General features: G+C 42.5%; 1 protein-coding gene across 1 annotated transcript in view; it reads right to left on the bottom strand.

The window, feature by feature from the left end:
- The window catches only part of LOC143988185 (uncharacterized), a 408,289-nt gene that overhangs the window by 196,585 nt on the left and 199,225 nt on the right, over positions 1–12,479 (bottom strand). The window lies entirely within an intron of this gene.

Below are 12,479 nucleotides of genomic sequence, written 5' to 3'. Positions count from 1 at the left end.
AAGTTCTTAACATGCCAAAATAGTAAAATCTTCCTTTCCAGGACCTTACTCAAATTAGAGAACAAGGAAGAAAGTTCAGAGCTAGTTAGCTCACTTTTCCCCAAAATCTTTGTTACAGCTGGGCATTCGATTATCCCATTCTTTCCCCTGGTATTCTGTCATAGTAAAAATGTGAAATCCACCCTTATACATGACCAGTATATCAACAGAAAAGGGTATAGTGGTGGAGTCCCCTTTTATGCCTGGGTGGCTGTTGGTGCTACATCAGTGCTAATTGGGGGGTGGGACTGCAGGTCTCCCTGGGCCTTTGGTTGTTGGGACATGCCGATTCTTGGCCTCTTTGAGGTTTGTCAGGTGTCAGACATAACAGCATGCTGGCAGCCTTTCGGCACAGTGAAGTGATCCCGCCATAAAAGGCTGGGTGGTGCCCTGGACCGGAAAAGCTAGGAGGCAATGTTGATGTCTCTGCAGCTGGTGATTATGCACGGTGGAGTTGTACAGACACCTAGGTTATGTTTTTAACCAATTCGATTTTGGGCTGAGCCCTGCCAGTGAGCTATATGGGAGCCAAACTCTGGGATAGACTAATTTCACTCTCTGATAGCCACCAAATATACATAGGCCACAGCCAAATTTTGCTTTGGTGGGCTTACAAGCCACATTATACTCTGATGACCATTATGGTCATACAGACCATTACCTAAGGTGCCACCACTGGAGCAGGTAGAACTTTCCCAGAGTCATATGGTGTACCAATGAATAGCCTATCTTTTGTTTCTGGGGTTCTTATTATTACTATTATAGACTTCTTTTGTTGTTGCATGGACAACTTAAATAATTATTTTGATAACTGATACATGGTCCCTGCCATATTGTATAACCAACAGATAATACACTATATACTCTTGGAAAACTCAGTATTAATAGTATTGGTCTTGAGATATGATTACATTGATATCCCCAATAGGGTGATTCTATACATACTGTTTTTACTGTAAATGGACACCCATTTGTGTTGGTTGCTATACATAATTGAATGTGGCTGTTAAAACATACTGTGTGTACCATATATTGAGAATGTCATGTTTTACAATTGGTGTAACATGTGGCCCCTACATATGATCTTACCTGGTTGATACATTCAAGTTGTGGTCCTTTTGGTTTCCGTGGTTCATGTCCTCTCTGGGATGGGCTTAGCCCCATTTGGGTAGATGGTGGGAGACAACTATACCTTGATACCATGGATGGCTTTTTATTGTAATCTTGTCTGGCTGGCTTAATTGTAATCTTGGCTGGTCAACTTTGCTTGTTACATACATATGAGTACAACATGTTTTGAAATATTAGGAAATTCATAATAGTATTGTATATGTGCAAATATTTATTATTGTTTATGTGCAAATATTTATTATTGTTTATTTTTACAAATACAATATACCAGCCAATATGTTTTTATGTTGTTATTTTAACTTGATTTTACAAGCAGGGCCCTCCTGTACCTTTTGTATTGTACTGTAATTGTGTTGTTCCCCCTATACATTGAAAAGCACTGCGTAAACTGTTGGCGCTATATAAATTGTGTATAATAATAATAATAATAATTTTTTTTAAGTTACTGCTACTGCCTTTGAAAGTCCCATGGGGTTTAATAGTTATTTCCTCTTATTGATTTATTTAGGGATGTGGGCAGTTCAACTTAGTGATCCATATAGCAACACTATAATGTTAGTTTTTGGATAGTATGACAGTGATTAGTGAGGGCTCAGTTTTAGGGAATGAGGATTAGCAGGTGTGTTGGAAAAGACAAGCCCTTAGTAAGAAACTGAAAACAAGTGTATATGTTATACAGAGCTTTTATGAGAAGCAAATATATCATGTAATATCATTATAATATCAAGTATATGTAATGTTATTTACAAATTTAAAATGGCTAAAACTTTTTCTTTGAATAATATGTTTGGGATCTGCAGTCCCTAATAGAAATAACCTAGGGGCCTATCTGCTTGCCCCGTATTTATCATTGTGAAATAATCACAATGATGCAATATTCTGCCTATACAAGTATAGTTAGTTTGTCCAGTCATCCTGGGGTACTAAAGATGGGAAAAAACTGACTTGGTTTACTACTGTTCCCAGTACATTTTAGGTTTAGTTGATGAATGCTAGAGAAGAAAAGGCTTGATAAATGGAGTTGCTGCCTTTGGCAGTCAGAAAATACTAATATGTTTAATACTAAATTTGTTTGGCCAACCTTCATAAATACACTTGTTATCGTTTTATCCATGGGCCTAATATATCTCGGATATATTTATGGTGCTTTGACTTTGACACCTTCTTTAAACACACATTGCATGTTTATTGTGCAAAGGGACTATAGTTTTTACAAATTCTACCGTTGGCAAGTTTCAGTTAGTTTACCCAGCCTTGGGTGTATGTTGGCAATTTGCAACTGTAACAAATGAAGAAGGGGAATTTCTTAGAAGCAATTCAAGATGTTTGCTCTGATCTGGCACAAACTATCACTCAACAAGTATACCATTCAGTTTCAACAATGCTTTCTGTTAAGTGCTTATTGATAGAATCAGCTATTAAATTAGCTGCCAGTGTGTATAGTAACTGAAGTGTTTTAGATACCAGTATGAAAGAATGCTGTGGATTAAAGAGCCAGTATGCACAAGTCTTATTAATCCCACCTTTGCATTAAAATAGTTATTCAAAATGTACTCAAAAATCAATTCTCCTGTATAGCTAATCGTCAATGCGGTTTGCAAAATTGGACACCTTTAAGCAGATTCATCAATTAAAGATTTTATCACTTGCAACATACAACCCCCTTTGAACTAAGGTCTGCTCATTGTATGTTTTTCTGGCAGTAGAGGTTACTGCAGTATGTGACTACAGCTATACATGAAAGATATAAGCTATTGGTCCACTGGATGCACTAGCAAGGCAAGTAGGACTTTCGAGACAGGCAAACTCAAGTCATTCTTCATATAATGCAGACATATTATTGTCTACCAAGTACAGCAAACACCTCACCCTAACAAAGCATCCCTGGAAAAAAAGAAAATTAAATCTGTCACACAGATTTAAAATACCTGAACTAAGCACTGTAACCCCAACTTCTACAAAAACATTCCTCTTGGCAGCTAACCCCCCCCCCCCCCCCCCCACCACCACCTGGCATACAATATCTCCCAAATTAATCCAAGACTCATGTTACATTTACACCACTTGCAGGGTATGCCTAATAAATAAAGTAAGTAGACCTCCCTGATGTGTCTGAATGAATGGAAGGCCAATAAGCAACCAACATCATCATTTCTTGTACTAAGTTCTTTGCATTACTTCTGCAAGTATGCAGTAATTTAACCACTTTTCATGTCATTACATGTACAGCATGCTTTAATCTTGTACTAGGTATTTACTGGTCTTTCTATAACCCTAGTGGTGAGTTATCTCCCATAATTAGTATATGTTGGCTTCTGTTATGCTGATATTTACACCCCCATAAAATCATTCTCTGCAGCTATTACCTTTTGTACCACCACCCCTTCCCTTTAGAACAGGGGTGTCCAAACTTTTTTCAAAGAGGGCCGGATTTGATGAAGTGAACATGCGCGAGGGCCGACCATTTTGCCTGACATTCTTTGAACCGTTAAAATTCGGTCTAAGTGTGTTCGTTCGAGCTCTAATACACTGCCCAATAAGAATTCTCTTGCCTTTGTGGCTGTGTGTGGGAAGAAATGAGCTTGGGCGTATTTGTACATACTGTATTAATTGGCGTATAACACACACCTTCACTTTAAGAGGGAAGTTTCAGGAAAAAAAAATGTTTAAATAAAGAACTGTGAAGCAAAATAATGGTCAGTGCCCACCAATGCAGCCTAATCAGTGCACATCTGCAGACCCACCATTGCCAGGAACACACCCACCATTGCCAGGAACACACCCACCACAGCCAGGAATGCCCCCACCATTGCCAGGAATGCACTCACCATAGCCAAGAATGCCACCAGCATAGCCAGGAATGCCCCCACCATAGCAAGGAATGCCCCACCATAGCAAGGAATGCCCCACCATAGCCAGGAATGCCCCCACCATAGCCAGGAATGCCCCCACCATAGCAAGGAATGCCCCCACCATAGCCAGGAATGCAGCACCATTGCCAGGGACGCAGCACCATTGCCAGGGACGCAGCACCATTGCCAGGGACGCAGCACCATTGCCTGGGACGCAGCGCCATTGCCAGGAATGCCTCCCCAAATGCCTCACCATTGCCAGGAATGCAGCACCATTGCCAGGAATGCAGCACCATTGCCAGGAATGACTCACCATTGCCAGGAACGCAGCACCATTGCCAGGAACGCAGCACCATTGCCAGGAACACAGCACCATTGCCAGGAATGCACTGACGAGCGCCAAAGGAGAATCTCCTGTTTACACGGCGGCTTCTTTAATAGAAAGTCCCGCCTCCTTTGATGGACAGAACAGTTGTCCAATGGCAGTGCAGGAGAAGGACTTCCTATTACAGAGGCCGCCCGTAAACAGGAAATTCTCCTGTGTACGGCGCTTGGTCCTGTCCTCCCTGTACCTTCCGAAGCATATATATCTTTTGTGGCCCTGGCGCTGGGAGATCGTCGGGGGCCACAAAAGATATGTATGTCCAAATAACCAGGCGGGCCGTTTAAAACCGGGCCGCGGGCCGCGATTGGCCCGTGGGCCAGACTTTGGACATGCCTGCTTTAGAATGTAAGCTCTATGAACACGGTCTTCTTGTTCCTTTTGTATTGAACTGTACTGTAATTGTGTTTCCCCCTATACATTGTAAAGCGCTGCATAAACTGTTGGCGCTATATAAATCATGCATAATAATAATAACAATAATAATAATAATAATTTACGTTTTTATGGTTCTATGGAAAATACTCTAGAAGACAAGTAGCATGGGTAATTCCTTTTTGTCTGCCTTCAAGGAGTTGGCATGGTTAAGGAGTACGAAATAAGATATATACCCCTCGGGTCACAGCAGGACCCTGAGGGGGGACTGAACCTTATTTACTATATCTAGTGAGATTATTTTATAGCCTTTTAGTACATCCAGGGGGTTGTGTGCACTGCAATATATTTTGAGACAAATGATTATCAACTTGTATGCATATCTTTTATATACAGGCTTGTCTGCTGATATAACCTGTACTTGCACCCTTTGCAAGCAGCAAGATCCATATTCCATTCCACCAAGACATTATTTTTGTTCTAATATTAAGAAACTTCACATGGGACCCATGTGAATTAAAACTTTTACGGACTGAATACTATCTGAGTTTGTGACAGCTCACATCATGTAAAATGCTGGGGTTTATGTACTATAATGTCAGAAACCATGAATCAGACTGAGACAGAAGTACAGTTAAATCTTACTTATTTAATAATAATAATAAAAAGGTAAACAGAGCAATGGTAGTCAAAACATAGCCAGCGTTCAGGAACCGAAACGGATAGTCAGACAAGCCAAAACATCAGGGAGCTAGAGATGAGTGTAGTAGAACAGCAAGAAGGATCTGGAGCCAGAAGGAAGTTCAGCCAAGCAAGTCTTTAACAGGAACACAGAAGAGCGTCTCTAGAGATGTGACCAAGGGAAGGCAGAGATCATCTGGGCTGGACAGCTTAAGTAGGCAGGACTGACGAGCAGGATATCATTAACAGGCGAGCCACTGTGGAGAGAAAGGAGCTGGCACTTAGCCAACAGCTGAGCGGCCAGCTTTGAGAAGGAAGGGCCGAGCCCAGCCCTGACAGTACCCCCTTAATGACCGTACCCTTTCCAATGCACTAGGTACTGTATGCGCCCACAAACCTACGGGAGTCAACCCACATTAAGAGCTCTGACCAGTTGTTATGATGGTCAGAAATATAGCAACATAGGAATTGCTCCAAGGACTGATTGGCTCTTTCTGCGGCCCCATTAGACTGTGGGTGATATGCAGTGGAGAAAGCAAGCTGAATTCCCAACTGTGCACAAAAGGCTTGCCAGAACCAGGACACAAACTGACTACCCCTGTTCGAGACAATCCCCTTGGGTAGTCCATGTAAGGGAAAGATCTGCCGAGCAAAAATGGAAGCCATTTCCTTAGAAGTAGGCAACTTTTTAAGTTACAATGGGACATTTTTATGAACCAGTCAAAGACCATAAGGATAATTGCCCTGGGAGTTGGGTAACTCCACAATCAAACCCATAGACAGGTGGGTTCAGGGCCTCTCTCCATTGGGTTGTAGGAGGCCCACTGGAAGGTGTCATGGAGTCTTACTCTGAGCACACACGGAACAGTCAGCTATGAAGGTGGTTACATCAGCACGTAGACTAGGCCACCAGAATTGTTGGGAAATGGCCTAAGAGTTGATTCTTCCCAGGGTGTCCAGCAACCTTGGGAGAATGGTAAGTCTGGAGCACAGCAGTATGGAAACTCTCTGGGACAAAGCAGCGGTCACAAGGTTTCTCAGGAGGAGCATGGACCTGAGCAGCAAGAAGTGGAGGATAATTGTTGTGACAAAGTGTCAGCCCTTATATCCTTAGTACCGAGTAAGAATGAGACAATGTAATTAAAACTAGACAAGAAAAGAGCCCATCACGCCCTTCTGGGAGAGAGGCGTTTAGCCTCAGACAAAAATGTGAGATTCTTATGGTCAGTAAGAATGATGACAGACACAGTGGTACCTTCGAGGAGATGTCTACATTCTTTCGGGGCTAAAATGTTCGCCAACAGTTCTCTGCCACCAATCTCATAATTGCACTCCACAGGTGACAATTGTTTGGAAAAGTAGCCACAAGGATGCATAGCGCTCTCAGAGGTAGGATTTTCAGACAGAAGCATCAACCTCAAGGTGAAAGGTAATGTAGGATCAGGATGTGCCAACACAGGAGCAGAAACAAAGGCAGCCTTGAGACTCTCAAAGGCCTTAATGGACTCCGGAGACCAACTCTGTTTGGCTACCGTCCTTTCTGGTCATATCAGTCAGGGGCTTAACTGGAGATGAGACGTTACGAATAAACTTCCAATAATAGTTGGCAAAGCCCATGAAACACTGCAGAAGATGTAAACCCATGGGTCGGGGCCACTGTAGGACTGCCGAAAGTTTCTCTGGGTCCATCAAAAAACCAGCACCGGAACTGACATAGCCCAGGAATTTAGCCTGTTCACGATTGAACTCGCAATTCCCCAGTTTATAATAGAGATTGTTCTCCCTTAGTTTCTGAAGCACATAACAGACATCTGTGTGGTGGCTCTCCAGGTATTTGGAAAATGTGAGGATATTGTCGAGATAACCCAACACACATACCTGCAACAAATCTCGGAGGACATCATTAATAAATTCCTGGGAAAATGCCCAGGCGTTACAAAGACCAAAAGGCCTTACGAGGTACTCATAATGGCCTGTTCTGGTATTAAACTCAGTTTTCCACTCGCTGCCCTCCTTAATCCTCACGAGACTGTATGCCCTTCTCAAAATCAAGCTTTGTGAAAACCATTGCTCCCTTGAGGCAGTCAAATAACTCTAATCAATGGAATCGCATAGGCATTCTTAATCTTGAAATGATTGAAACCCCTATAATCAATACAAGGTCTCAGTTCACCACTCTTCTTCTTCTTCTTCACAAAGAAGAAACCAGCACCAGAAGGAGACGAGGATTTGTGGATGAAACCCTCGAGAAAGTGCTTCTGCAACATACTTCTCCATGGCCTTATCCTCCAAGACCAACAAAGGGTAAACCCGGCCACGAGGGGGTATGACACCAGGTTGAAGGTCAATTGTGCAATCATACGACTGGTGTGGAGGCAAACCACTGGCTTGACCTTTGTCAAAGACATTGCTAAAATTGCGGTGCTCCTCCAGCAGAGAGGAGAGTGAAGAGGTTCACAGGACCTTGGCTACCTTCTGGAAGCATGTCTCACTGTATTGTGGTGACCAGGAGAGAACCTCCGCACGGAGCCAATCAAAAGAGAGGGTGTGCCTCTGTAACCAAGGATAACCAATAACCAGTGGAAACTTAGGTGAGGAAATAACTTGTATTATCTCATGGTGAAGACCCCCTATGGCCATGGACAGCGGAACAGTCTCATGAGCCACATGGGCAGGCTGTAGAGGTCAATGGCAAGTGGAGTGTCACGCAGCTGCAGCGGAATTGAGTGCATTCCATACAAAGGCAGCATCAATGAGCATGCCTGCAGCCCCAGAGTCGATTAGAGCCTGTATCTCGACGGACAACTCAGCCCAAGAAAGGATGACTGAAACCAGGGGCTTATACTTCTGAATAATTGGGGATGAAACAACGCCACCTAAGGTCTGTCTGTGACAGGACCTCAAGGTTCGGACATTCCCCAGACGGGTAGGACAAGACTTCAAAAAGTGACCTGCCTGGTCACAATAAAGGCACAATCTCTCTTTCCTTCTAAAGATTCTCTCATCCACAGAGAGATGCGTGAAACCCAAGTGTATGGGTTCCCCTCCACTGCCCAACTCAGTACCAGGAGACATGGGAGGTGAGGGAGGCACGGGTGGGACTGCAAAGCGTACAAACGTACAGGAGGCTTCTGCAAGCGCTCCTTAAAAGAGGGTCTTTCTCTGAGTCTGGAGTTAATGAGGATGGCAAAGGTGATCAATTTCTCCAGCTCAGTGGGTATATCTTGGGCTGCTATCTCATCCTTGAATGTGTCCGAGAGACCATGAGAAAAAGCAGCCACGAGGGCCTCATTGTTCCAAGCAACCTCTGCTGCCATAGTACGGAATTCAATGGCGTAGTCGGCAACAGTTCTCGTACTCTGTTTGATGGACATGAGGCACTTGGCAGCAGAAGCGGAGCATGCGGGAGCATCAAATACCCATTTAAAACAAAGCCACAAACTCAGGGTAACTTAAGACAACAGGTTTTTGCCTCTCCTATAGAGGTTTTCCCAGGCCAACACTCTCTCAGAAAGCAAAGATATCATGAAACCTACTTTGCTTCTGTCCATGGGAAACGCCTGGGGCAGCATCTCAAAGTATATCTCAACCTGGTTGAGAAACCTCTGCATTGGACTGGATTGCCCCCAAATTGCTGGGGAAGCGGAGTGGGACCAGACATACCTCTTGTAGAGGTAATACTTGAGGTGGGTGATTGCACAGGGACTGGTGCAGCAGCAGGGTTGGCCTGCAACATTGGTTGTGCCAGGGGGGGACACAGTGAGAGATTCCTGGTGAGCCATGCGACTCAGGAGCGTTTGCAACACCATTGTCACATATCAGGTGTGAAAAGAGTTTTGTGGACAGCAACAGAGGAACAAAACGCAGATAAGGTGAAAATATATAATTTATTAAGATAAGTGAATAAATACAACCACCTTCAATATACTACAATTTGCAACCAAACAACCACCAACAGAAACCCACAAATAATAACAGACAAATATATACAAGTAAAGGGGGATACCAGAATCATAAACAGGGCCAGGCCAGATTCGACAACGGGGGATCAGAAGCTGGGGAAGGAAGACAAACAGGACAAGGAGAGGATGGATGGGTCACAGGAGGGACGGGTCAGGTACAAGGCTCATGGTCCAGGTTTCAGGTATCAGACAGGAACTGGCTCAGGTTCAGATGCAGAGCTTCACAGGTTCAGGGTCAGGGCGCAAGGAAGATACCAAGGCCAGGCATAAGTGTGTCTGCACACCTCTTGCAATTGCTCAGGTGATGCCTAATTACAGGAGATGATGTCGGCCCCACACTGCCAGGAACAACCCGCTGGTGGATGCCAGGACTGCGGCCCAAGGATCATATATTACTACTAACAGGGGAAGGCTCCCCAGGCAGTTCCAGACTGCCAGGAGACACCTGCTGGTGGACCACAGTACTGCACGCCAAATGTCAAACAGTATCATCAGCGGGTGGAACCTTTCCTGACAACCATGGCAAACTCATCCACGCAGGGATCCAGTTCATCCAATCTGAAAAAATATTACCAACAGGTGGATTGACTGCATCTTCTGAATTCATGGCCTTCGCCTACTGTCAGAAACCATGAAATCAGACTGAGACAGAAGTACAGTTAAATCACACTTGTTTAATAATAAAAGTAAAAAGAACAAACATAGTCAAAACAGCCAAAATTCAGTAACCGGAATAGCTAGTCAGCTAAGCCAGAAATCAGGGGTCAAAGTAGTGGAACAGCAAGCAAGATCTGGAGCCAGGAGATGTTTCTTGTAATGTTGACCAAGGCGAAGGCAGAGCTCCTCTGGACTGGATGGCTTAAGTAGGCAGGACTGACGAGCAGGATAACAACAGCTGAGTAACTGTGGAGAGAGATGGGAGCTGGCAATTGGCCAACAGCTGAGCGGACAGGTCTGAGCCCAGCCTTGATAGAATATAAGCAATGCAAGGGAGTATACACCTCAATGTCATACACTTTCCATACCATCCATTACAGGACAGTGTATAGGAAGTGCCAACACTTTTACCTCTACCGGATGGCGCTGCCTCTTGTGTGAGGCTCCACAGTGGCACACACAGAATTCCCATTTTCACAATTTCAATGTGGCTCACCGTTTGTTTGGGGATCTCAGTGTCGCTCGGCTCTCAGTCTTGGGGATATATAAACTATCTCCACCTGTTGGCAAAAGTGAACTCTGCTTTTACATTTCAAACAGCTGTATTAAATATAGTTCATTGTGAATGAAACTATTTTGTCATCTCTCTTGTACATTGCCCCTGATGAAAGGATTGAACTCTTCCTAAAACACATTGTAGTGAAGAGAAGATATTGCATGTATCTGTACATCAAAGTACTTGTTATTTCTTTAACATCATTTTTAACCATTGTATTGTTGTTATACATTTTAAAGTATGTAATAAAATTCACTCTTTTATGTAACCTTTACTTGTATGTTGCCTTTAAAGTCCCACATTTTGGGGACACATTTTGGGAGCATATCTTTTCAATAATAATTGCATGTGAACGTGAAGTGTAGAATTTTATTTTATGCTCATATAGATATACACTAAATATTGCTTTATCTCATGTGTTGCATATTGCTGAGAACAAATAAACACGCATAATTTAAAACCAATAAACAGGGACTTATTTTTGGAACTGTATTGGACCTTATTAAAACTCTGGTGTACTGTGCTGTATCTTGCTGACACTTTGTTACAAAGCAACATCCATTGTCTAGAGAAATGAGCAGGCAATTAATAAACACAACAGCTATTTCACTTACTCATTAGCTCTGAAATAATACCTGATTGTGCCAAGACCTGCTTTGGAGGACCTCAGCACTTATGTTACATAATTATGTTCTGAAATATGTTAGGAAAGGCGCACTCATCAATTCCGTAACAAAACCTGCCTTTTTCCATGTAATTTATAGATCTGCTCAAGTTATCCATGTTTATAAATCTTTTTGGAAAATATCATTATACATTAGGTGAATGCACTGAACAGCTTACTGGCTTAACTAATAAGGTGAAACCATGTGCAATGTCCATTCACTAATTGTAACTAGTTAGAAACTATTGTTATCTGACATCAATAATTTAATATCTGGTTGCTATGGCTTACTGTACTTTATAGATAGTTATCATTCTTTGCACTGCGTTATGGAATAAATCCAATATTACAATGTATCCACATTCTTATTGTCAGAGGCTTGCTTTTATTCCAGGGGTGAGTGCTGTGACATAGGGCAAAGGAGGACAGCTCCATGTGGAAAACTTTCCAGCTTAAGCCATCATTTGAGCAACAACAAATGAAGCAGGTTAGATTAATCTTGGCCTGTCCCTGCAGATTTACATTGGAGGTTTGATATGGCTTAGATATGGAAAGTTTTTTTTCTGCTTGCATCAGTTATATCTGTTTGTCTCCACAACAGCTCAGTGCTCACTTTCTTTTGGGAAATAACTGTTAACAGGGATCCCTACCTGCTTTGTACAGATGTAAATGTTGAGTTTAAACATTGGAAAATATAAAGAGACAAACCAAGGAAAACAACACAAATTCTCAATTCTAAGCCACATTAAGTTATACATTATTATATATTACTTCCTAATGTCTGTAAGACATATACTTTAGAGTGAAACGAAAGTCCCACATCAACAACAAAAAAATTAAGCGTTACAGATTATTTTGCAGGAAAACGTTTTTTTTTTTTTTTTTTCTATGTATGGTCACTTCTGGCTCATTTACAGCATCTCTAAACATCCTAAACATGAAACCTTGTACCTGGGACATTGTAACTTATTTGCACATACACAAGAATTACATCATCAATTGTGGACCAATAGCCAAAGAGGAGCAAGGCATGATGCTGTGTACACAGACACATTATGGCAACAGCTCACCCAGAAGATATTAGTTTAGCTTAAAGGAAGCCTAGAGTTAGATAATAATAGTAATCGTAATAAAAAAAATATGATACCTTAGAAACTGTAAACAGACAGGTCAGAATTGA

Source organism: Lithobates pipiens, unplaced genomic scaffold, assembly GCF_037356315.1.
Source record: "Lithobates pipiens isolate NorthernLeopardFrog02 unplaced genomic scaffold, aLitPip1_a1.2 Scaffold_18, whole genome shotgun sequence".
Classification (NCBI taxonomy): Eukaryota; Metazoa; Chordata; class Amphibia; order Anura; family Ranidae; genus Lithobates; species Lithobates pipiens.
The sequence above is the reverse complement of the archived record's forward strand: the minus strand, read 5'-3'. Positions and strand labels throughout refer to the sequence as shown.